At 44.1% G+C, this 26,663-nt stretch overlaps 2 non-coding genes and 1 pseudogene across 3 annotated transcripts in view; 2 read left to right on the top strand and 1 right to left on the bottom strand.

Moving 5' to 3' along the window:
- Nucleotides 1–26,663, bottom strand: part of LOC145484699 (uncharacterized) — a 123,809-nt pseudogene that overhangs the window by 15,449 nt on the left and 81,697 nt on the right. Inside the window, exons 24-26 of the transcript XR_014049061.1 lie at nt 26,009–26,293; nt 22,490–22,637; nt 21,164–21,327 (exon numbers count right to left, since the gene is read on the bottom strand). The product of XR_014049061.1 is annotated as an uncharacterized LOC145484699 (transcript). The remainder of the gene's footprint in view (nt 1–21,163; nt 21,328–22,489; nt 22,638–26,008; nt 26,294–26,663) is intronic.
- On the top strand, nt 11,799–11,870 carry Trnam-cau (transfer RNA methionine (anticodon CAU)). Its single transcript has one exon. It is a non-coding gene; the product is annotated as a tRNA-Met (tRNA).
- Nucleotides 12,337–12,408, top strand: Trnah-gug (transfer RNA histidin (anticodon GUG)). Its single transcript has one exon. It is a non-coding gene; the product is annotated as a tRNA-His (tRNA).

The following is a 26,663-nucleotide window of genomic DNA, read 5'->3' as shown; positions in this document are numbered from 1 at the left end:
GTCGTGATGCCCGCAATGCGACGACCCGCGGCCGTCTGTTGTTGTTGGCGTAAAATCTCTTCCAATTGTTGCTGCATCTGGGCTTGGTCGAGAACACTGTCTCCTCGCCTCCTTCTTCTTCCTCCTCGACCCGATCGAATCGACGAAGGCGGTGTGGAGTCACTACCACTTCCACCTCCACCTCCGCCTCCGCCTCCGCCTCCGCCTCTGCCTCCGCCTCTGCCTCCGCCTCTGCCTCTGCCTCTGCCTCTGCCTCTTCCACCGCCGCTACCACTAGCGCTACTTCGTCTGCGGCTGCCGGAATCACTGGAGGACGTCGGTGTGTTTTGACGTGGGACGCGTCTCGGTCGTTTCCCTCCTCGAACGGCTCGTGCCAAAGGGGTGGACATTGTTATTCGTGGTGCCCCGACACCTGCCGTGACATTGGCGCGCGACACCGATCCAGCACTGCCGACACCCACCGTGACGTTGGTCTGCGGTGCACCCGAGCCAGCGGTGCCCACTCCGACGGGCGAGACATTGGGCAGGGGCGGTGTTGCCAGTGACGATCACGGTGAAGGAGGCGTGTTCAGACTCGTACCCACACCCGCGGCAGGCGGAATCGGAGTACTCGTCCGATTCGGTGTCCCCCAAGGCGAATAATCTTCCAGAGCCGAGAAGTTGAAATCGTCACTACCATAAGAGCTCATTTTTATCCATGTACCTTTCTCTTTCTATCTTCTTCTCGGCGAGTTCTCGTTGTTTATGAACCAAATAATCGAAACCTTCACCGTTATATGCGTTGATGATGGACCGTACTTGACGGTAACTCTCGCATTCCGTGACCTGTCTCATCGGTTCGTAGTCCAGCTCGTGGGGGTTCATGATGTATTTGAGCCTGTTTTTACACAGGTGAATGAATAGCGGAAACCACTCGACCTCGCTCCTCAACATGATGATGTCGCAAACTGATGGCATCGGACGAATCCTTCGTCTTTTAATACGTGACTGAGGACACGTTGATCGTCCTGACTGGCTGGATGAAGATCCAATAGCATGTAACCGTAAGGTCGATCGGTGACCTTGCGAAACGTGTCCAACACCTCCTGCCATTGCGTGGGAAACGATTGCAGAAGTAAATTTCGTATCCCCAACTGATCCCGAGGGTTCTTGAAGGCCGCGATGTAATGCGCGTTTCTGGAAATGGTCTTGGCGAATTTTCCGTTGGGGAATAGATCCTGACACAAGTAAATCACCGTGATGTTCCGATGATGCGAATGTTTGGTGAAGAGATCCAACACGCGCTTGTCGTTACCACCCTCGTCCATCAGATCGTCCAAGACCAACACACCCCCTCCGGGAAACCATCGGGGTAACTGTTCGCTGTCGGGGATGCCTTCGTAAAACTTGACTCCACCCTTCTTGAGCTTTTGGAAACCGTCTTGCCACGATCCGTAGCAGTAATGAATACTCTTCGGTGTCTGTTGGAACAAGTCGCCGTTCTCCAAGAGCAGTTTGGTCGTGAACACCGTCTTGCCACACCCCGACGGACCCGCTATCACCAAACTCGACGGCGTGTGAAATTGAAACGCTTTGCGTCGTTCCATGATCATGAAATGGTCCAGGGTCTCGAGACGTTCCGTTTTTATCTGAACAACTTGGCCAATGGGGTCTTGACGGCCGGGATGCGTTTCAACAGACCCAATAGGGTGACCTTACGATTGAAACAGATGGGTTTCTTCTTGGCCCGACTCCTGATCTTGGCCATGGCCCTCTTGGCAGCGGCTCTCTTGGGACGTCCTTTTTTCTTGGCAGGCGCCGATCTCTTTTTTCGAGGTTTTTTCTTGGCGAATTTACTCAAATCTCCGAACTTGTCCTCGTACCAATGCCTCTTTTTCATTCTTCTTTTCCTATCTTCCTTCTCGGAAAGCTTCGGCGTGGCAGGGGCGGCTCTCTTGCGTTTCCTACGCGTGGTCACCGTCGCCGGTAATGCACCGGTGTCCAGGACGGACGGCGGTTGAAAAGACACTTGTCTTCTGGCGGGTTGAAGTATGTTCAGATTGAGTTGTCGTTTTGGCGGTTGGTTTTTCTTGAAATGAGCCTCACTGGGTTGAGGCGTCTTTCCACCCGCTTTTCCATAGCGTTTTTCTAACCTGGCTATCACGTCGTCCAAATGTCTATGCCCTTGAAACTGAAGAGCCATGACTACCACACAACCTCTTTTTCAAAAATGAACCTCTTTTATTTCGAACAGCTTACTTTATAACAAATGACGCACTCCTCGGGAGGAACCGCTCGTGTCCTGGTGACACGGGGTTTTACAAATCTTGCGCCAGGCCAACTCGTCCACGATCAGACGTTCTACCATGTGTCCTACTTTACGATCGTTCTCCACAAACTCGTTTTTCTTAAAACGATTCAAGAACTCGTTCATGTCCCGACCTTCGGCTCGGTCGATCAGGAACATCAGGGCGTAACCGCCGCAACTCTGGCTGAACAGGGACTGCAGACTCTTGCCGTTGTGAATCTGGTACTTGAAATGACGATCCAACCATTCTTGGATCGGTTCGGCGGTTCCGTACGCGTCCAACGGTAGACCGTAACTGTCCAGGATCTCGCACTTGTTCTTGTCGGCCCACAAAGCGATCCAATGCACGCCCGGTTTGTCGTGAGGGTCCGTGTTCACGATGTAAGCGGTCGGTCCTTCTTGAGGGACTGTCCTGGGAAGCCGATCGCAAGGGACCGTGCCGTAAAAGACACAGCGTAGGGACGGATTCGTTCGTGCCAAATGATCCAATTGTATATTATTCAAGGCTACTTTCTCCATTTTTTCTTCTCATTGGTACACGTCGTAGATGACGACTCGGTTCTCGTTGATCTCCAGCAAATTCTCGAATTCGCCGTACAACAAGATAGTCAGGTTTTCTCCAGGATTGGCTCCGAAATCGATCACCAGACGCAGTTCACCTTCTTGCTTGGGGTTCAACACTGGACTGTCCAAACATCCATTGGCCGTGTTGTCAAATACAAACATGTTGCATCTCTTGCCGTCCCCCCAATCCACTTTTCTCACCACGTTTCCTTTTCCCCTGCACAACGCTCCTGAGGCTTGGAGGAATCTGTAGTAACCTCTCTGATCTTTACTGTCCCCATCGTGATCGAGCTCCAAGGTCTCGTAGGGGTACTCTTCACCTCTCACCAATTGTTTGATGGAAGCCAGATTGAATTTTCCGAAATTGAACGGATTGATGGTCACAGTTCCGTTGAAGGCAGTTTGTTTCATCAACAACACCACTAACCGATTAGGTAGCTTACTGTGGAAAGGATTGCTGCACTCGAAATGACGATTGTCGTTAGGATGCGAGTAAGTACGAATTTCACCTCTCACCGTGGGGTAAGTGGCCACTCTTCCTCCTTTCAGGCTGGTCATGATCTCTCGGTACACCGAGGGAGTCACTCTCACTTGAGACAGGAACAATCTCACTTTCACGTCGGCTTCAGTCAGTCTCAGAGTATCATTACCATGCCATCGGATTGTCCACAGGGCTGGGGCATTGAAGTACATGTCGATCTGGATCTGCACGCCAGGTAACAGTAATTTGCTGAGATGAAACACTTCCAGGAAAGGTTTGAACCTCAAAGTCACGGCTTCTCCATCCAGAAACTGGGATCGTCCCTGGACCAAATTCTTGAGATCTTGGGTTAAAGCAGTATATTCAGCGTGAGGAGTAGTAAAATCCAGCGCGTTGGCTGTCAATTCATCGGCATCTCCGTCGTCGGGTACACCGAGACAGTTGTACCATCCGCTGGGTGTCAGGATCGATTCACCGTCGTCTCGGTCGTGGTTCAACAGGGTCTCGATGTAGGCTTTGAGGTGGTAAGTGTCCGTCTGGGGGCTGATGAGAGTCCCATTCAATCTCACATTGATCTGTTTGAAGAGGGTGTGAGCCAGATTGTTGGCGAGTCCCATGACATCCGCCGTCACCAGATTCGTGTTGTTACTTTTCTTGACGGTCAATTCCACTTCGAAGAAACTCTCGTTCAAGTCGATAAAGTCTTCTTGAGGATCGACTTGGAAGGTCACGGGGTTGATCCCCGTATTGAACGGGTTGATTCTCACCAACCGTCGAGACGACATGCTGACATCCGTGGGAGGGGTACTGAACATGTTCAGACGAGGGTTACGAACCCCCGCCGAACGGGCATGAGCCACGAGGTCCGTCATCGTCTACGTCGTCGTCGTCTTCGTCTCCTTCTCAGGGCCGACTGCACCCAACGATAGTTCGGGCGTTTTGATCGGGACGGGAAGATCGATCCACCTTTATACGTTCGTCGTATCGGAATAAGTCTCACGCGCCTCGAGTAAATGGGATTCATACTCCAAAGAGGTCTTTTCTCACTTTTTTCGCCAACGCCCGTTTGATCTCTTGCGTCGCTTTACGTTTCACGGCCCGTGTCGCTCCTCTCTTGACCCCGGTGAGTCCACCTCTCCAATTGGGCTTTCCTCCCTTGCCGCCCGAATTTAAACCTTTCAGACCTTCCGTGGCCGCCTCGGTGATAAAGTCTCGGAGAATGCCGGGACCTCGTTTCTTGACACCTCTCCAAGCCATGCCGAATCCGTCTCCGGATTGCCTCATTTTATCGGGATGAAATCGTACCAACGTTCCACCGATCATTCTTTCTTAAAGTGTAACGTCACGATCGTATTGCCAGGTCCAAAGGTCGTCAGTTCTCCAGTTGTCTCAGCCACTTGCACCTCTATTATGTCAATGAGGTCTTTGCGCACGGGAATATATTGAATGTGGTAAGGCTCGAAATACTGGACACCCGCACCTCTTCGAATCAAGTTGACCTCTCTCAGTAAATCCGTGACTTGATTTCCCACCACGCCACTTCTAGCCACGTCCGAGTAGACGAACAAGGAACGCGAACTGCTTCCCACCAAGACCTCGAAAGCCTTGTTCAGGTTCAGAAAACGCCAATTGCAATAGATGCTGAGTTTCAAATATTTTTGACCCTTAATAGGTAATGAGACAGACCAAAACACAGGAAAGCCATCATCGTCATGTAAGTCAGACACGACGCCAATATCAGGAATTTTATCTTCAAAAAATTCAATCTGTAAGTTAGGTCCCAGACTGTAATTATCTCCATCCTTCTTGATCCATCCCAATTTCTCAGCCAAAGCGACGTTGAACCACAAGGCCGGCTGGTCACTGTAGGGTCTTAAGATGTCCTTATTGTCTGTAACAAGGTCTTCGCCTTCCCACTTGAACTTGACGTAGGTTCTTTTACCATCACTGTTGAAGTATTGGGATCCCAATTTAGGACCATTATTCGCGTAGATGCGTTGTCGCTCGAAATAAGCGATCATGGATTTCATGAATCCAACACCACTCACGTTGTAAAATACCTCCTTGAGGTCTTCAGTGTCGAATGAGGCTCTTCCCACCGTATAGATGTTCGAAGTAGGTTGATCAACTCGTCGCCATAATGTGAAAGCCAATACAACCTTAGCTTCACCTTCTTCATTCGACAGGGATGAGATCGTCACTCTCGCGTCAGGTAGAGAGATGCTACTCATTCCCACTCTCCATCCTCCGTCTCCATTCAGGCGTAAGGGGTGTGGTAACCTGATCTTGAAATGGTTCGACTTGTTGTCCGGGAACTCGCTCTTACTGCTGTGACTGGGTAAGCTGACGTAAAAATCACTCATCCTTTCTTGAAATGCAACGTGATCGTGGTCACGCCCGACGCAAAGTCCACCAGTCGTCCGTCGTTCTCAGATACCTGCGTCTCGACAATGTCCAAAAAGGTCGTGCGCACCGGTAGATATAGGATGTGTCTCGGTTGAAGGTCGATCACGTCCGGATCGTAACGCACTTGTTTCAACATGTCCGTGACTTGATTCCCCGTCACCATACTCTGTCCCACATTCGAATACACGAACAAGGAACGACGCTCGTGACCGAACGCTTCCTCGTAACTGCGATCCAGGTCCGTGAACACCCAATTGATGAAACAACTCAAATGTAAGGTGTCCGGGTCGATCTTGTAAAAGAGTTCGTCCCCGTCATTCTGTCCTATGACCAAGTCCGTGGCCGTGGGTACGACTTCCTTGGGAAATTCTTTCCTCAGGTGGGGTCCCAAGACGTAACCCGGTTGTCCGTTCTGTAATCTTCCCATCTTCACCCATTTCATCTTCTTGGCCAATTCGATGCCGATGTTCATTTGCGGGTAGACGCGTTTACCGTTGATCAGGAGGCTGAGGCACGTTCTCGAATTGTCCAGGACGCATTCTCCATGCTCGGCCCGATGCATGACCGTGTACAGCAATTCGGTGGGATCGTCGGGTTTGCTCTTTTTCTTGTACATCGTCACGTCGGCATCCGTTCTAGATCTCAACCTATGCAGGTATCGATCTCGTATCGCGTTCATCAACTCGGTACCGGTCCTCGGCGTGAATTCCAAATCGCTTTCTCGCGTCGCTGAAGAGACCCGGCTGTATAGGTTTATGGAGGCGTTCACCATGTCGATCCACCAGATTTCAAACAGAAGAGAATCTTTCAAGTCCATCTTACGCGTCGCGGACGGAAACGAGAGGTCGCTGATACCCACTTTCCATCCCGACTCTCTCAACTGCAACGGGTTTGGCAGACGGTTCTTGAAACTGTGGGCCTTGTTGTCCGGGAACTCGCTCGTGCTGGCATTGCTCATCAGTTGCACGTAAAAGTCGTCGACAGACTCATTCATACTTGAAGTGTAATGTCACCGACGTCACGCCCGAGGTAAAGTCCACCAGTCTTCCGTCGTTCTCGGCCAATTGCACCTCCACTATATCCAAGACGTTGCTGCGCACGGGTTTATATTGAATCTGAGTCGGTTCGTACGTCGTCTTGAGCGAGTCGTGGGGGACTTCTCTCAAGAGATCCGTGACTCGATTCCCCGTGATGGTGCTACGACCCACATTCGAATACAGGTACATGGGACTGCGAGGCGGAGGGAGGTTCGGATGAACGACGACTCCACGATTGTAGGTCTTGGCGTATTCCTCGTCCAAGTAACTGAAGCGCCAGTTGCAATAGGGACTGAGCTGTAACGTCCCGTGGCTGTCCAAATTCCAAAATTCACGAGATCGATTGCTGTCATGGTTGGTCCAGTCTTTCTTGAAATCAGACGGGACTTTGTCGTTGGGAAAGACCTTGATCATATTCACGTTCAAGTGAACGGAGTAATACGATTCCTCGCGAATCAAACCCAACTTCTTGACCAGTTTAGTACCAAAATACACTCTGGGACGTTTTCTGTCTCCGGACTCGTCGAGGAACGTGTCGGTGTTGTCGATAATCAAATCGTTCCCCTCCCATCGGAACACGGGGTAGTATTTTTTCCCGTTCGGTGCTCGCAGACTTTCACCCGCATGATCCATGTAATGATACAGCCGTTCGTGAAAACGATGGATGAGGTATTGCATGAGAGATCTGCCACTCGTCACTTTGTGTCGGTCACGGTTCAGTTCCTTTCCGCTGACGTAAAATGTGACGGGGTATCGATAAGGACGCCACGTAATCCCGTCGTCTAGCAACCTGAACGTTTCAATGGTCCAATCCATACCGAACACGTAGTCGTCGTCTTCAAAGTCGTGCGCTTGAGTGACGGGTACTTGATGCGGTCGTGACGGAGGAATCGGGTAAGACACGCTCGCCAATCCCACTTTCCATTCCTTGTCGGATTCAAACAGGAGCGGATACGGCAGACGGTTCTTGAAACTGTTGGCCTTGTTGTCCGTGAACTCGCTCGTGCTGGCATTGCTCAGCAACTGCACGTAAAAGTCTTTCATTTTTTCGTCTTGGGCTTTTGGGTCACGTACAGTCCCTTTTTATCCACCCAACTGTCGTACTTGACTGGCCAACCTTTCCATCGCACCAAGACTTTATCCCCTTTTCGTTTGACGATCTTGTCGATGCGAAACAGATCGTCGTCTTTCACGTCCACCTTTTGCAAATCTTGCGCGTAAAACGTGCCCTCGACCGCCGTGCCGTCCCATTCTTCCACCTTGTACGTGGTGACCTTCCCAGGACGCACTCGACGTATCACAAACACCTCTTCGGTCCAACCGGGTAAATACCCTTTCTTGAATTGACGGAACTTCTTGTTCAGTCTCACACGATCCCCGACTTTGAGTTACGGTTTCTTCAATTTCCCTTTTTTCTTTTTTCCGTAAAGAGTCTCCCACACGTCCTCGCTATTGGCTAAAGTCACTTGATCGGGAGCCATCTTGATACTGCGATGATACGATCGATTGTACCCTCGGACCAGATCTTGTAACACGGGCACATACGTCATCGTATTCTTCACGGTGAAGTACCGGTACAAACGTTCTTTCAGGGTCCGATTGAACCGTTCCACTACACTGGATTTCGTATCCCCGCGCGTCGAAAAATGATGAATGCCTTTCTGCTTCATCAAATCCTGAAACGTCTTGTTGTAGAATTCCTTCCCGTCGTCCGTCTGGAGATTGATGGGTTTTCTACCTCCTTTCAGGATCTTTGCCATGGCCTCCGTCACCGCTTTACCCGTCTTGCTCTTCAAGGGCTGGACCCAGGCGTGCTTGGAAAACACGTCCACTACCGTCAAGAGGTAACGATACCCTCGATTGTACCTCGAAATATTGATCACCTCGATCAGGTCGGCCGTCCACTGCTCGTCGATGCCGAACACCACCACCGGGACCGTGGGAAAACGACGACGTCTGGGTTTGTGCAACGTGTACCCCAAATCCCGTTGCAGGACCTCGCGAGCACGTCGTACCGAGATCTTATTGGCCTGGGCGAATCGCGTCAGACCGCCCAGACTACCGGGTCTGGAAGGATCCCGATACCGTCCCAGTAACGTTCCGGTCGAAAGCGGCTTTTGCTTCTTCTTTTGACCTTTCTTCTTCATAGTCGATAAAGTTTGTACACGCACTGTCTCCACAACTCGAAACGTTGCTCCCGTACCTCGAGATACTTCTTAAATGAATCGGGTTGCCGTTTCAACCACAAGATATAAACCACAAAACGCATCACGTTGGGTTCGACGTCGGTATAGTCAAACACCTCCAAGGGCGAATCGCTGAAATGGTCGGGGATGGGTTCATCCTGACCGTATCGCTCGTAGACACTAGTGCACTTGGAACACAAGGTCGTCCAACACCATCGATCGGCTATGGTCGTACACATTCTCGAGATCAACCAACTCAAAGCATGAGACATAATGATTTGAACCCAATTCTTTATTCACACTTTCTTATATGTACAAAAACGTCGTGCCTGATTGGTTCTTACGAAAAATCGACTCTGATTGGATAACACGAAAAAGAAGGCGAAGAAAAGACTTAGTCTGAATCTGTAAAGTAATCAACATGTTCCATGTTCTTAAGATCTCGTCCATACTCATCATCACAGTCTTCCTCGTAGGTATCCATGGCATAATATTTACAATTTCTCCAACAACATTCCCCTTTACCGGGTCTCCACTTCAGGGCTTCCTGCTCGTCCCCCTTCGCATAGAATGCTTGTCGCATACTCTCTTTACACTCACCACACAGGTCCTCCCGATCAGTGTCCATGGCACGAAAGAAAAACCGATCCTTCCACACATCACGTTGATGCATGATATCGTAGATCAACTCTTCCAACTTCAGACACGTTTCCTTGTAATCTCCCTTGCTGAAAGTCAGTAACGACTTCACCATGGGACTCTCGTCTGCCTCCAACACCCGTCGTGATAGGTCACGAGAGAAACGCAAGGGTTCAAACAGATCACGGATGGCATCGGTCATCATGTACGTGAGGTTATCCGTGGCGATCAAACAGGCCCGCTCGGCGTCCAGGGTGGGATCACTACAATGAATGAATTTGAATTGACCGCTACCACTTCGGTACATCACGCGACACCACTCACCGAAAAAAAAAAACACGTGTTTGTTATTCTTCATCATCTCCAAAATCGTACCACCCCAGTCAGGACGACGTCTCATCAAGAGCTGAAAAGACCACAGACTATCGGGTACTCGACCTGACGGTTCGAAGAGATTGTCAAAAATGTACAGGTCCACCTTGGCATCTGGAATGGCGTCGAGATCTCTTAAAGTGTGTACCTTCAGATCCACGATCTGTTCCACGAGGTCCCGAATCTGGTTCGAGTTGCTATAGTAAGTCATCTTGACACCCTCAGACAAACTCGTTAAACTTCTTTCCTTCTCGATCCGCTCGCTTCGTGATCTCCAAGCCCGACAAATGAGGATAGCAACTACGCACACCCCAGTCAATCAAGTGCCTCTGGAGCCTATAGTACAAAGGAGAGACAAGACGTAACTCCAATTCAATTATCCTCGCGTGTAACGGTCTTTCGCCTTCTTTTTCGATTGTATCCAAAACGTCAGAAGCTCGATTCAACTGTTGTCTAAGATCTTCAAGGATCTCTTGCACGTCTCTCTCATCCAAAATCCTACAGGTCATCACCGCGTCAACAGCAAGTCGAGAATGATTCGCTGCGTCCAACGGGCTCCTTTTATACCCGCGCCGTGGATCCACTTTCACTCCGTACTTTCCCGGATCACGTGCCCACTTCAGATCCCGCCAATCGGAACGAAGACCGTCACATGATCCCATCACACCACACGTCACTGATTGGTCGTCAAAAACGTCCATAAAGTCGAACAACGCATTCCATCACGAGTCACTTTTCAGCAGAAGTCGTCATGGATTCACACGTCGAACCCGTCAGGAAAAAGAAAAAATTGTCCAAAAAGAAACTGGAACTGCTCTTACCCAAGAGAGTGGAAAGAGAAGTAGGAGGTAAATAACTACAATCCACTTTAGATAGATGGTTATTCAAAAAACCTCGTGCCAGACTCCGTTTCAACGAACGCGTCCTCTTCAAAGAAATCACCCCGGACTCGGTCAGTTGGACCACCGTCCCTCTCAAAGGCTTCTCGCGACCCTGGAGCGCCTTTTCGATCCAACGCCAAGAAGTCAAAAGCCAAATGAAAAGTAACCATGACAAGCGAAGGCAAAGACCGACCCCCAAGAACGTGCGAAAAACCACCCACATCCTAGAAACCATGCGACGTGAAAACACCTTGTTGGGATACTAACTCAATCTCTATCTTCACAGACTCAAAGCTACCTGCCATTCAAGGCGGATGCATGACCGTGATCAGAGACTCACCTCCTCGAACCATGCAAGTCCTGGAAGCCATGGGACTCGACAAATTCAAGAAAGACGACCTCGTAGAAGTACCCCCTGAAGTGGACGACCGAGGAGAATTCACCGAAGTCCAAGTGTTGGAGGAATTCGACCCCGATCAGTTCCTGAACCAACTGAAACCACAAGATTCCATCTGCCCACGTTGCATGGTACCCCTGACATACGGAAGCGTGCGAACCCCAGACGGTGGTACCTGGGAATATTACCGATGCCCCTCTTCCAGATTCTACACCAAGTGTTATGTGACCTGTGGCGTCAAAGAGGTGGGCACTTACCTGAGACGCGTCGAAGAACAGACCCACCCCTGCTACAGGAACATCGACCCGGCTCGTTTCCGATGTCTATGCAGCAAGTCCCTGGTCTTAGCCACCTCCCACTCCCAGTCCAACCCAGACAGGCTCTATCTCAAGTGTCCCAAGCGTACCTGCAAGTTCTTTCAATGGATCGACGAATACCCACGAGGAGTCGCCGAAGCCATACTGATTAATGGACAGGCCCCAAACTAAGAAAAAGACAGACACAGTTTTTTGTAAAAAACACACTCCGATTTTTTTATTTCTAATAAAGGCAGGGTGGCGCAGTGGAAGCGCGTTGGGCTCATAACCCAGAGGTCCGAGGATCGAAACCTCGCCCCGCCCATTTTTAATTCACATTTCTTTTTTACACGTTTGGTAATCTATCGTTCGCGTCGATCATGGCTCGCATCGTTACTTGGTCACAATGGTTGAAAGTACTATAATAATCGTTTATTGATTGATTGATATCCCGAAGAAAAAGAGGGCGCCGGTCAATAGGACCGTGCACACGTCCCACCCTGTAATAAGTGGAATGACCAATAAAAGTTGTTTTTTGTTCTATTTTCAGACTCCATGTCTCGATTTCCTAACCCTCAATGTCTATGGTGCAAGGAAGGATACACTTTCAAACACAGTATCAGAGACTACTTCCTGACACCCTGTTGCGACCAATTCTTTCACGGAACCTGTAAAGCCCTCCACACTGAGCGGTTGAAACCCTCCGAAAGACTCTGCCCTCATTGCAAAGCCGTGAATTTCGGACTGCCTCCCGATGACAACCCCAAAACCAAGTCCTAAAGAGGTAAGCGCTTCGATGGTCTAATGGTTAAGACGTTGAGTTGTGGCCTCAAAGACCCAGGTTCGATTCCTGGTCGGGGCATTAAATTTTTTCTTTTTTATTCCCTATAGAGACGATGAAAAAATCACGCAACAAACCATGTACATTCTCTCGTTAAAGGATCTTTATTAGTGTTACAGGCATGAATAAAAATGTTTTTTCACTCCTCTGATTCTGGTGTTTTTACAATTTGTTTGATAAATGCTCGGTACGCCAACTCGTCTCGGTCCTCCCAACTGCTCTTCCACGCTTCCCATCCGTCCTCAAATCCATCCGACAACTTCTCCAAACACACAGGGTCTTTAAACGAGATGGACTGGTCATCAAACATCTTCTCAGACAGCATTCTTCTGAACCTCATCACCTCATCCGCCAGCTTCACCACCTCTTTCCTCAGAACGACATCCATAGCGTGAGAAACGGCGCATTTCATTATCTTTCCAAGAATACCGTCATGAACAGCATCCATCACCCTCGCGGCAAGTTCTTCTATCTTCTCCTCTTCAGAAACACTATTCACCTTCGTCTCGCTCTCCTCTGAAGACATCTTCTAGTCGCCTAGCTCAAAACAACAATACTCACTCGACACTCACGCAAACCCTTTTATTCCCATCCGAACCTCGATTTCATGCACGTGACAGCCTCGATCTCATGGATTGGCTATCGCCTTATTTGGACATGCGCGTCACAACCTCGATTTCATATTTCTCCTTATTTGGACATGTTGCCCTTATTTGGGCATGGGCGCCATGTTTGACCCCTCTGGACGCCATCTTGTTTATGCAAATCGAAAATACTGCCCTCTGATTGGTCGAGAGCCTTTTTTAATGATATGCATCGCCTCCTGATTGGTTACCGCCCCTATAAGCGTGCTTTACTACTGCTAGAAATCAATTTTCCTACTGACAGATTTGAAACTAAATTTTATGCAGCATTTGTACCCTGTACCCTGGGGACTGGAAGGTGATGAAGGGGGGACTTTAAACGTTGATAACAAGAAAAGTAATCAAAATACAATGAAACAAGTTGTTTACTGAGTGTATAAGTTAGGTGGGAAAAGCTGAGTCCAAAAAAGCCTTATTTATGGGACTCTGCCTTTTTTCCATGGCAACCTTGTTTTGTCAGGCATAATTACCCTAAGCTTAAGTTTTCTCATCTCGGTCTGTTTTTATTGACGTTTTTAAGTTTCTTGGGACAAACATAGTTTTTTTGCACCTTTTCATTCCTTTAGTACCCTTTCTCTTCTCTTTTAATTTTGCTATAATTGGCAAAAACGATATTTTGACGTCATGGAATAGCCATGAAATCCAGACTGGTGGATTCAATATGATGGATGTTTTTGGAATTTATGAGATTTTAACGTCAAGTGCCTTCATAGCTGACTATTCACCATTATTAGAATTTTAAGCCTTGAGTTTTTTTCTCCTTCTCCCGGCAAGGAGATCACAAATACCTTGTGTGACTAGTGGTACTGAAACTTTCGACTTAACTACGACACACCCAGAGGTGCTTTCTTCAAGCTTCGGTCTTTGCTTCTCTTTGGTATCGATTCTAAATACGAATAACATCGTTATGATAGAGACTGTAAGTAAGTAAGTAAGCCTCGTGATACAACAGGGGGCCAAATTACTTCCTATTTTCGCCTGGAGATTACATTGTTTGAGCATGACACGCAAAGCGTCTCCGCTGTGATTTAATATTGGGCATGTGAAACTACTTAATTCATCTCCAAGCTCTTTCGACTTTTCAAGTGAAACAACATCCAATATGGCGTTGCATTTCATCAATTTACGACATACCGAGGTAAACCTGTAACATAATAACGAAGCGCATAGCACTGTCGCGGCCTAATGGTTAGCGGGCTGGACTCCGGATCGAGCGCTCCTGGTTACTAGGGCGCTGCCATGTCGTCTTAGGAAAGGCATTTTTCGTTCACAATGTCTCTCTCCACCCAGATGTATAAATGGGAGCCGGTGATTATCATCCTGTGCAGGGAAGAAGAGCAATAACCAATTTAAGCTCCAGCAGGTATGAGGTACTGGACCTTGTGACGACTTACCTTACCGCCTCAGCAAGCATACTGGTCATCCTGGGGATTATCGCTTCTTACTATGGAAATCGGAGTTAAGGGCCAGCAATTCTACAGCTAGGGGTGCCATGAGCAGTAGTTTTTGAAGGGAAATCCACTCCTACCCTGTCTTGTCTTTGGATATACAAAGTACACCGATTTAGTCTGGATCTGTACTAACTGAGCAAGCAACAAAAGGAAATTAAAATCCCGATAGAGAAAGGGAAAGTGCGCCAATGAGTAATTTTCTGGTGATTTGGTCAGACATTCAGCGACTTGGCGGGGAAAACGGACCGTCTTGGACGTCCTCAATTTATAATACCTAGGCCGTTTGCACTGGGGGACTGGGTATGAATAAATATTCAGTAGCATATCCATTCGTTCTTTAGGTTCTCAAGCAAGTTCTATACCTTGACGAATCTAGACGAGAAAAAACTGAATTCCAAGTCAATCATAGCCAGCAAACTACAAATAAGTTGGCGTGTCGTAGCGTCGCCATGTACGGTATGAATCAACCTGAATTTTCATTACTCGTAACAACGCACTCACGACCAATTTATCGCTGAGGCTAAGGTTTTTAACGTTGCTTCACTTTTAAGGGATTATAAGAAAGGGGCATGCCTCTAAACCCGAAGCCAGGTAAGCGTTTATAGTACACTGTAAGTGAATTTATCCAGACACTTTGCATATAGACTCGAAGAGCGAGACTGCATTTTGTATTAGACAATTAGCTATAATTATATTCGAAATTTCCTTAAGGTTCAAAGCGATTTTAAAGCAGTGTTACGAGAGACGTTGTAATTGCATTTAGAGTGATTGATAAGTTGTTTTCTTCAGAAAAGAACTCCCTGACAGGTGGGTTATGATACGAAATGGGATCACAAAGCTTGGCGGCTTATTTCCTGATTTAATTAGCGCTTCATTACTCGGCGGGGCCACAGACTTGTTTCGTTGAACGGGTTGAATAAACTTAATATTGCAGTTTGGACCAAAAAAGATGCAGTGGTACATTGTGATTAACCGGAGAGAGATGGATTGTTAGGTATATATATGTTTTTTTCACAGTGACTCCATTATCTGTAATTTTCAAGACTTCTTCCACAAAATTTATAACCGTTGCCGGACCAAAATCTGATCGGTCCTAAAAAATCACAGGAAAATTTTTGATTAACGGTAAGTCTTTTCGGTTACAATCAACTTCAGAGTCTCTAATTCATGACTTAGAAGAAAAAAAGGTGTTAATCGAAATTAAATGGCTGATTTTTACAGACACGGTTTGTTGAAACTTTAACCGAAAGTGACCTGGTTAGTTATTTTCTTGTAAGTTTTTTCTTGGTAAAAAAGCCTCAACCTCAGTATTTTTTTCTTGATATTACTAAACTAAGGGCTGAACTTTGCAGGGATACTAAGACTTCACAATATAAAACATGGGCATGGAAAATATGCGGTCTGAAAAACAGGCCATTTCCGGTTGCTTCCCATGTGCCTCAAATAGGACCAAGTTGTTATAACAGTCACGGGCTAACGACAAATTCCCGTGAGCTAATGTTTTCACCCATAAACGCCTAGGAATAGTGCATTACAAATATGGTTTTGGTCTTGTCTGAAATCAATTGTACGTTGCTAAAAGAGAGATTGAAAACTGGCCAAAATTACACTGAAAATCAGCCTCTGGGGACCCCCGAGTGGCTGATATCCAGAACACGGCTAAAAAATGTTCGTTGAACCTGAAACTTTGGCATATTACATAAGTCCACATAACGACTTTGTGTACCAAGTTTAAGCTAAATCGGCCGATCTTCATTTCCAAGTCTGCCCCGGTCTCTCAGGCAGAAGCTCTTAAACGCTAATTGTGTTATCAGGAGAGAAAGTAAATGTCAATTCAATCTTTCGCATTTTGTGTAGCCCTGAAACAAGCAAATGAGACAGGAAACATTAAGAGCCACTGCTCACAAATATGGACCAAACAACGGCACAAGTCAGAAATCGATTTTGCTCATTTTTTGCCCATAGATTGGCCCTAGCTAGAGAACAAGCGGACCATAGTTAGTTTCTGCTAATGCAGCTTTTTTTAAAAGAAATTTGGGAAAAACGATTTCGCCCTGATTAAGCTCAAAATCTACTTCCAGTTGCGCTGAATTTTCTGAAACTTTGATTGCTTCGCGCGTCGCACAACAGCTACTTGAGAATCTTTCAATGATTTTTGTATTCAGCTCAGGTCTTCATGGTATGACTGAGTGAAAAATAAAATAAATCGAGGTTTCGTTTGAGCCCAAAACGAGATCGAACAGAAACGCAAAATATTACAGTGTTGCAAACTAATTATAGCACTAAAATATCACCATATTTTTCTCTGGGCGATAACTTTAAATGCCACAAAAACACTTTCTACGGGTTAACTATACACCCACCTGTTTGAAAATAAAAAAAAAAAACATCTCTGGGCAAATGGTTTTAAGTCGCTCGCCTTGGCCTGTGTTTTTCATAAATTTTCCCCTGAACCGCCGTGGGAATGTAAACAATTGCCTGACGCGGGCGGTCACCCTAAATATATAATTCGTTTCCAACAAACTGCAGATGGCTATCTTAGAACATTTGGGTGAAAAGAGAAAAACATAATGGACCACTTTTAACTTTAATAATTTGAAAGGCATCGCTTTAGAAATTTCGTTTATTAAAAACGCCAATTAAAAGCAATTCACTTGGAGTTCAGGTGTTACCGCTATGTCGTTTTAAGATGTCGTTCTTTCTTTGATCATTTTAATTACAAGAACGATTTCTAGAAAGAAAATCGTTCTAAGTTCATTTGTTAAGCATAATAACAAGTTGATCTTGTTGGTTTGCAGCCTTACGTGATCTGAAGGAACGCTACAGTGATTAAATTTGTATTTGTTGACTTCGACGGATCGATTCCCGGTTAAGATGATTTCCGCAGAACATTCGAGCAATAATGGCAAAAATTAAGTCACCAAAAAAACCTCATAGCATGGTTATATTTTGAACACAGTAAAGAAGAACTTATTGAGACTAAAGCTCTCAAGCTGACCCCGCGAGAGAAAATTGAACTTGAAGTTATCCATATTTCAGTTAAAACAGACGTTTCGCAGTAGTTAAAAACACAAAAACACATGCTTTACGCATTCTTACGAGGTTTGACTTCAACTTTCTCGAGAATGCTTGAGAATTTAATCGCGGGGTCACTTAGAGAAATTAACTAGATTGAGTTGTTTTAAATAGTATTCCAAAAGTTACCTTACTATGAGTAGATTTTTCGTAAATAATTTTTGCACTTATTGCTCAAACTTTGAGCGGAATCCGTCTTAAACGTTTTTATTTCTACCAGGCAGCTTGTCAACATTTTGTGCCTTTTCTCCTTCTAAAAGGTCGGAAAAAGTAAACTAAACAAATCCTAAAAGTTTAAATCATAAATAAGAGACATCAACAGTGCCAGTGACTCGGTAAGCTATTAATTTGAACAATTACTGTGCTGGACGGACTGCTTTCCAGGTTACGCACCTGCTGTACATATAGTTTATTGTGAGCGAATGTTTCTTTTCAAACAACTGAACTGCTCGATAATATTATCTTGAAATATGTTTCTTTTTTTCTTTTTTTTTTTTTTTTTTCAGTCTTAAAATTTAGGATTAGGGTTAGGCTAAACCCTAAACTGTTTTGGCGGCCAACCTATTTTGGGCCGTCAATAAAACCAGAAATATGGAACATGGAACATGGAACATTCCGGAACATCGAATAATTATAATCATTATGAGAAAATATGTAAAATTGAATTTTCAAAACGAAAATAAACAAAAATAAACTGGTATCAGCTCGAAATATGAAAAGATATTATTGGGGATAGGGGAGTCGGTAGGGGCGGGGAAGGGAGCGTTGATTCATTTAACTGACTACCATGAGTGCAGGCTCCTCTTCTTTCCCGCCAATTGTGGCACGTCGCTTTACAGCACTCTGTTTTTCAACACATACATGGACGATTCGGACAATGAATGCCAGGTAACTCATTGCGTCTCCTTTTTTGATCCCTGATTTCTTCAACATCTGAGGTGTTCGTTCTGAGTATCATACAGTTGCTTGTTAAGTCAGTAGCCATAGTTTTGTCACTGTTGCTATCTATCATCCCCAGTTTTCGCGCCGCTTCGCTAGGAACGCCTGACACTATGACCCACCAAGCCTTCCCGGAAGCCCAAGTAATAAGCAAGTTATTATTAACTAGTAGTAATCAAAGATTAGAGCAGCGCGTTCACGCTCGTACTTCGCATGTCTGGTCTACTTTGGTGGTGTACGAATGGCTCGATAGAAACCTAAGTTTGATCGCATGTCAGATAACGATCTGCACGTGAAGTTGAATTAGCGATGAATAGATTATAGCCTGCGGTAAAAGTATTTTTAATTAATTAAGTATTAACTTGTACTGTACAAAAAATTTTCCAGGAAATGCATTTGAACACTTGTAACAAATATTTCTTGAGACAATAAAGTTTTGACTAGCGACCCTGCAAGACAGCGCGCGCGTGGCTAAATGGTTTTAGATTTTGTTTGGATTTGTTCACACTGTCATCAGAGCTCGAGAAGTCCGAACTAGTTTAGACAAGAAACTCAATGCTGAAGAGTTCTATTTCTATCTCATGCAGAAACTATTTCTTCATGAGAAATCGTGTATTCGCATTTCTTTGTATTGACGTAATGAATGGAATAAAGAAATCACACTAGTGTACCCATATTTTTAGGTCTGATTAAGGAGCTCGAACGCTACCACCTTGGTTTTCTGTGAAAAACGAAATCTGGGAATAATCTTTACAAATTCAAATTTAGATATTTTTCGCAAAACTATTATAATTATTCGATGTCCCGGAATGTTCCGGGATGTTCCGGAATGTTGCATATTCCTGGTTTTATCGAGGCCCTCTATTTTGGCTAATTGCTTAATCAAATTATATATATTTCATTTAAATTCGCTCTTCCATGGCCGACTTCCGCGAACAAAACAAGATGGACGTTAGCTGTTCATAGATCGACCACTGTAATGTTGATTTGTCTACCAGTGTTATGATCTGCAATCAAACAACCAAAGTAGAAAAGATGGATTTTTTTTCCCAGTATGACATGAAACGCAAACGCAATTTTTTTCTCGGCTAATTCAATTCAAGAAATTCCGGGTTTTCTAGCTGAGTTTGAGAATATTGTGTACAAACAAATTCTGTACACAGCTAGAAGAGCTGAGATGCCGTCACGCAGTTAGTAGTTTATAGAATTTATGGTATTTCCACTTGACTTTGTTTGTCAGTAAATGATTCAATTGTCTCAAACCATAGAGGATTGGTTAAGTGTATCTCTAAAACTGCCACTGTATTGTAACTTATTAGTGAAATGAATAACTGAGCCATCTTGTGGAAATAAACAAGTGTTAAAAATTATTCACCTGAATCATTTCCCGGAGCACTGTACTCACATTCTTTATCAGGGATGTCGTGGGTGTTGCAATGCAAATAAAAAATATCCATTCATATTTATACTAACTTAAGCAAAAAAAAAAAAAAAAAAAATTTTCCATTATTTTATCCACACATCGTTTCAAAAATTGCTTTAACCGATTTGTTGAAAACGAATATTTACTCGAGAGTGACTATCCGCGTCACGCAATTGTTTACATTCCAACGGCGGATTTTGAGCAAATCTATGAGAAACACAGGCCAAGGCGGGCGACTTAAAACCATTTGTTCAGAGATATTTTTGATATCCTAACAGGTGGGTGTATGTTTAACCCGTAGAAAGTGTTTTTATGGTATTTAAAGCTATAGCCCATAGAAAAATATGGCGATGTCTTAATGCAATAATTCAGTTGCAACACGTTGTAAAATTTTGCGTGTCTGTTTGATCTCGTTTCGGACTCAAAACTGACTTCGATTTACTTTATTTTTCACTCAGTCATACCATGAAGACCTGGACTAAATATAAAATCCATTGAAAGATTCTCAAGTAGCTGTTCTGCGGAGCGCGAACCAATCAAATATTCAGAAAATTCAGCAAAACCGGAAGTAGATTTTCAGCCGAATCAGGGCGAAATCGTTTTTGGCATATTTCTCCCAAAAAAAGCTGTATTAGCAGAAACTAACTATGGTCCGTTTCTTTTCTTACTAGGACCTATCTATGGGCAAAATACAAGCCAAATCAATTTATCGACTTATGCCATTGATAGGCGATTTAGGTCGATTTTTCTAGGCATCCACTCTTAAGTTTTAATACTCCTGGTAAAAACGCAGTTGAGCAGCAAAAAGAGAATAAATAGCTTTAAGAGAGAAAGCCTGGAAGTTTTGTGACTCATTCTGTATAGTACTTCCAGATGATAAAATGCGGAAGGCGAAGAACAAACTGCCGAAGACATTTTCAGGTCTGTTATCAATCAGGATAAACAAAAAGTTACTTATCAATACTTTTTCTCATTGTGCTGTTTTTCCGTTCTGTCATATTTTTTACTTAAACTCAGTGAAGAGTAGTGTTATTAAAAGGATATCGGTCTTTTTTGTTGAAACTATTAGAGCTAATTGAACTTCTTGGTTAATGGGACGTTTCCCAGTTTGTATTATTGGCGTCCCTCGTTGAAGTTGATCCAAACTGTTTCTCGAACAGGCCCGTTTCCTTACAAAATAGTATTGTGCTTTCTATTAACCAATATCTCTTAACACTATTCTATTAGTCTAACGGTTAACTTACCATTGTTCATCACAACATAGAAAGCCTTCAATGTCGTCCGATAATAATAATAATAACTGTAGAGTCTGACTTGGGCATAGCTTCCCGAAACCAGAAGTGCAAATGGTTCCTTTTGACCACAAAAGTACGTACGTTGGCCATTACCAGTTACAACTGAACCAGAACTAAAATACAACAGGAAGAAACAAAAGTAACCAACTGTATTTGACTATTAAATTCAACTCACGCTACAGCACCGGCCATCGCCTTAAAGCCCTGACCGAACGGACTTGCAAATACTGAGAGGCAAGTTGAAAACTTGGGTCTACTTGCGACTCCGTTTGACCAGGCCTTGCGTGGACTTGCATTGACTTGGGATGACTTCCGCTCACTTTAGTCGATATCAAATTTGCACGCAAGTCGGCGCAACTTTTTCACCGTTTGGCCACCCACCCAAAGTCAACGCAAGTTGACCTATCATTGGCCAATGAAACACAGGATATGAGTGTACTAGCGAGGAACCTTTCGAACCCGTTTGGCCACCCACCGCAAGTATCTGCGCAAGTTCAACTTCCGGCTACTTGCGACCACTTGCGAGTCCGTTTGGCCAGGGCTTAAAGGGCAATGGAACTTTCAGTAGCAACGAATATACGATAGTGGTTTAACAGTGGATAGGTGAAGACGCAGAAACCAAACACTCGTGAGTTCGCAATAGAACGCAATGCTTGTCTTCCGCTAAAAATCAATAGAATTTCATTTCTTGGTTTTGATAAAAAAAACTATCCAGGGAGAAAAATAACTCTTGTCGATTCCGACGCATTGGAATGACGCAGAATCTTGCTAATTAAGTAGGCAACCATACTAGTGTATGGTGAGATTGAAAGAATATCATGATTGTTGGTCTAGAGTGTATACAACAATTTTGAAACAAAGGGCTAAACTTCTCATAAAAATCTAGTGCGAGAAGTACTTAATAAGTCGTTATTGGGTTTTCATACTCTTCATAGTTTGCACATTTTTGCATTTGCACGAAGCGTTTATATTTTGGTAGCGTAGGTGAATTTAGCTCAGTTCTTTTTAGTATTGCTTCCGATCACATGTTAGTCTAGCTTAGTGGTAGGTTTGTGTCCTTATAGAGAAGTAAAACAATTTCGTGAACGCAAATCTTGCTGATGTTAATGTCGCAGGGGAAATTCTGGTGACATGATGCACGACAGACCTTAAAGACAAAACATAAGATTTTCGCGTTCGCCTGGTATTTTTGGATTCATATCGCGATCGGCGAAAACTAGTACTAACGCGTGGGATTAGGATCATGACAACAATGCAATAATCAAAGGTTCTTACCTGCAATACCGCGTTTGGAAATGTTCAACAACTAGAAGTATACTTGAGTTCATTAACGGTGACTGGATTTCCCAATAGCAATATCCTGAATAGTATGTGCCCACTGCATTGATTTCACCTGTAGTACCATTGAAGGTCCCTCCACAAGCTATAAAATGAAATACGCAACAATTACAAAATCGTTTCTCTCGTCTTGGAAGACTTTACAACGCCGAAGGGCAGAACACCGCGCTATTTTCCATTTACAATCTCTTTATGTACCCGTTTAAATTATAATACTAGATCTAAGCATTATGTTTGATTTTCTCATGATTATCACGGCTAGTGGTAATGCTCGTGGGCGCGTACGTACGACAGCAGCGATGACGACGGAGTCGCGCAATATGGCGAACATACTCCAAATAATAGGTTGACAGACCCATGCTGCCTTGGTTTAACATGTACTTCTTTGATATTGGACATCCATGTTATGATAAATTGACACCTGTCAAAACAAGGTCAAATTTCTTAAAAGATGAGTCTATTCGTGGAAAATTTGAGAAATCTATTCTAAGCAAGCCCAAACACGCCAGAAATTCGGTAAAATTTGGATTTAAGGGTTTTTTTGTTAATACAAAGTTAGTATTATCATTTATTCATATCAACTTTTTCACTAGCTGTTAAAAAGAAGTGATACTATTGAGACTCAAGAAACGTAGACAAGTACACATGTAAACCAAGCTACAGATAAATGTCAAAACAATGTATTGCAGGTACTCCAACTTAGACTTAGACAATTATTAAAGTACAACTAACCACAAAGACTTTCTTTCCTTTAATGAAACCTACTAGATTTCCCATTAGTCAGCTAAAAAATTATCTCTATTGATAAAATCCCCCCGTTTCTACAGGCGTTTAAAGTTGTGCTTTCTGCTGCCACGACCGAGCCTAGTGGGATCGGAGTCGTGCTTCTAGTGACGTCATTGAAGGACATGGCTGAAAACACTCAAGACAAGTTTCACACTGGGTTTCGAGCGTAGCTCCTGGGCCGGGTTTTCCAGAGCCCGATTAAGCTATCCCAGGAAAAGGTAGAATTTTCATTTGAATTTTGTAACTTTGCAGTAAGGTCTTCTGTATAGTGTTTGGTCTTCTGTTTTGAGTTTTAATAATCACCAAATACACAAAACAAAGCAGCAAAAAACATTTGTATAGAATAAAAAGTTATAACTCGGTTAACTTTTAATCCTGGGTTAGCGTTAACCGGCTTCCGAACAATCGTGCCACGTTTTCAAAAAGTTAACCTAAGATGAGCCCGCGATCCAATCGAAAACCAGCACTTGGTCAGCTCTCAACTTCAAAAAAAAACACGTGACCTCGATGAGCTGTAAACCTGAGCCCGCGATATGGTCAAGTGATACTGATCAGCGGATACCTTGTTTTGACAGGTGTCAATTTATCATAACATGGATGTCCAATATCAAAGAAGTACACGTTAAACCAAGGCAGCATGGGTCTGTCAACCTATTATTTGGAGTATGGCCACCATGTTACGCGACTCCGTCGTCATCGCTGCCGTCGTGCGTACGCGCCCACGAGCATTACCACTAGCCGTGATAATCATCAGAAAATCAACTAATGGATTTCCTTTCCTTACCTATACGAGTATGGGGCTCCCCTTGGCGGCTCTTTGGGCCGCCGAAGCTCCGCTAAAATGGGGTTGACTAGCCGACACGACTCCTACGGTTCGTGACATTTGTACATTTGTCGTTCTCTGTTCGGTCACTCGACCTTTTTCTTGCTTCACTCGTGTTTATGAAGGGCACTTCACGCTGTGTTATAAGGAGTAATTTTAAGTAGAGTTGAGTCGTTAGACCGTGGTATATCAAACTTGTAGATGTCATAGGTCTGCATGATTTCCGCTGTTATCTGCATGTCGCTTCGTCAAGTTTGACATCTCTCTGTAATTTGCCATGTGCTTATGCATTGTGCTACCTTTTATATCTCACATCTGGTTCACCCAAAATTCATGTGTTATCCATTTTCATATTTTCTTAAATTATTGTTTCCATGGAAATATCGATTGCCATGAAATATACTATACCAAATTTCAATGTATTTTTTATCTTTATCTTGATCCGATTAAGGGACAACTGGTAAAAAGCTCATCGAAAATCTTTGGAATGGTGCAGTAAAAAATGTATCCAGACACTGTAATTAAATCAAGCCCTTTAAGTGAGGCTATAAATTAATACGACATTGAACATTTTAAGTGTCTGTTCTCACAGGATTGTTGTGCTTAACTGGTTGAATATTGTTTTCAAACGGGGGCGGGAGAGGAGAGTTTAAGCGACAGAAAACTGTGGTGTTTTACCACAAATCTCGACGAGAAATCTCACAAAATGGGCTCAGATCATAACGTGACAAAACATAGGCACCCAAGTACCAGCATTGTGATTAGGCTAATCCAACAAGTTTAGTTATGATATTTGGCAAAAAAAGAATATGTTTCACCTTAAAAAGTGTAATATTAAGCCTAGTTTTATTAAGGTTTGATTTGGACAATTTGATCAGTAGCTTTGTCTATAAGAACTTCAATGGAACTTTTCCCGCAAGACAGCTAAGTTATGCAGCCTGTAATAGTACCTAACGGTGAAAGCTGTTTGGTGAGTAATTTTTTATGGACCTTTATGGACTCATTTCATAACAAGAACTAATCTAAGTCTACAACATGATCTCATTCTGTTGCTAGCGTTGATCACATTAATTACAGTTTCTTCGGTTTTGACATTCCAAGTTATATCGATTTTAAAAGCCATCTAAACGAGAAGACACTTTTGGAGGTGAAACAACTAGACATCAGAAAGAACGTACAAATTTTATAAGAGGTCTCGAAATCTGCAGAGTTTGGGAAGTGTTCTTGTCACATAACCCTTCCCAACACCTGAGAGCCTTTTTGGTGACAAAAAAAAAAGTTACAGAAAAAGTAACTTTCTGAGAGACTTAAAATTTACCTCTCTTAACTGTGTTATCTGTTTTAACAACGAACCGTCCCATTTCGTAAACGACAATTTGACTGGTTCTTTAAGAAAAACCCCAATGTGATTGGTTTTCGATCGTCCTGGAAACAATCCCCCTTCCTCCCAAACAGTGTTGATTTTCTTATTTCTTAGACTAAACAGATCACCGCACCTAAAACACTTCGCTACACCTAGCTAATTCTCAGGTATGCCACTTAAACTAAAAGAAACAATATACCAGCGACACATAATAAGCTTAAAAATCCTAACAGGTGGAAGCCAGACAAGTTGGCTATTTACAATCATGACCGAGAAGCAGAACTTGAGTATACCGAGAAACAACTCCAGCTAAGTGGTACTAAGTGGTAACAGCGAGACGTAGCCCGTGAACTCCGTATGTGTGGGCTAACTTTGGCTATATATTGCATAGGCATAGATGATCACGAAACCAATGCAACAGTAACTAAACAAAAATTAACAATTAAGTAATGGACAAATTGAGAATGTCCATACAGCTACCAACCTGTGCTCTCGTATGTTGTACGCAAAGGACCCTCTCCAACAGATGTACGGCCTGCAACTTTGATTTCATATCTCGTGGCCTCCATGAGACCTGTAATCCTCAATACTCGGGTACTTGCATTCACTTTGACAGTGGTGAAGTTCTCGTAAGAGCCATAACGTCTAAAATACACGACGTAGCCAAGAAGAACTCCATGAGTATCTTCTTCAGGTATAGGAGACCAGTTAATCTCGAGAGAGTTGGAACTACGATCGTATACATACACCCATGGAACATAACCAGGAACTAAACGACAAAGAAAAATTTCGTTTGATGCAATTGTGAAACACAAAGCTCTCTTACTAAAAAAAAAAAACAAACAAACAAACAATAGTTTGTAATTAGGGGCGCGGTGAGCGTTTAGCCACAAAATTCTAAATAGACACCATGGATTAAATAAGGTAAGTGGTAAAATAAACAGCATTTGTCGGTTGATTGATCGATACATGTACTACCAGCCTATATCAGTTGGTGCTAAAATAATATTTTAAAGCGAAGCAACAGTGGCCCCTATCTGACCTTGATTTTAACTAAAAACGTGTTTACAACTCAACAACGAGCTAAGAGATCCTATTTTTTTCAATATCTTCAAGATCAGTATGCTTAGATTCAGATT

The sequence above is a fragment of the Orbicella franksi genome, chromosome 4, assembly GCF_964199315.1.
Source record: "Orbicella franksi chromosome 4, jaOrbFran1.1, whole genome shotgun sequence".
Taxonomy (NCBI): domain Eukaryota; kingdom Metazoa; phylum Cnidaria; class Anthozoa; order Scleractinia; family Merulinidae; genus Orbicella; species Orbicella franksi.
This window is presented reverse-complemented; position numbering and strand designations above follow the sequence as displayed.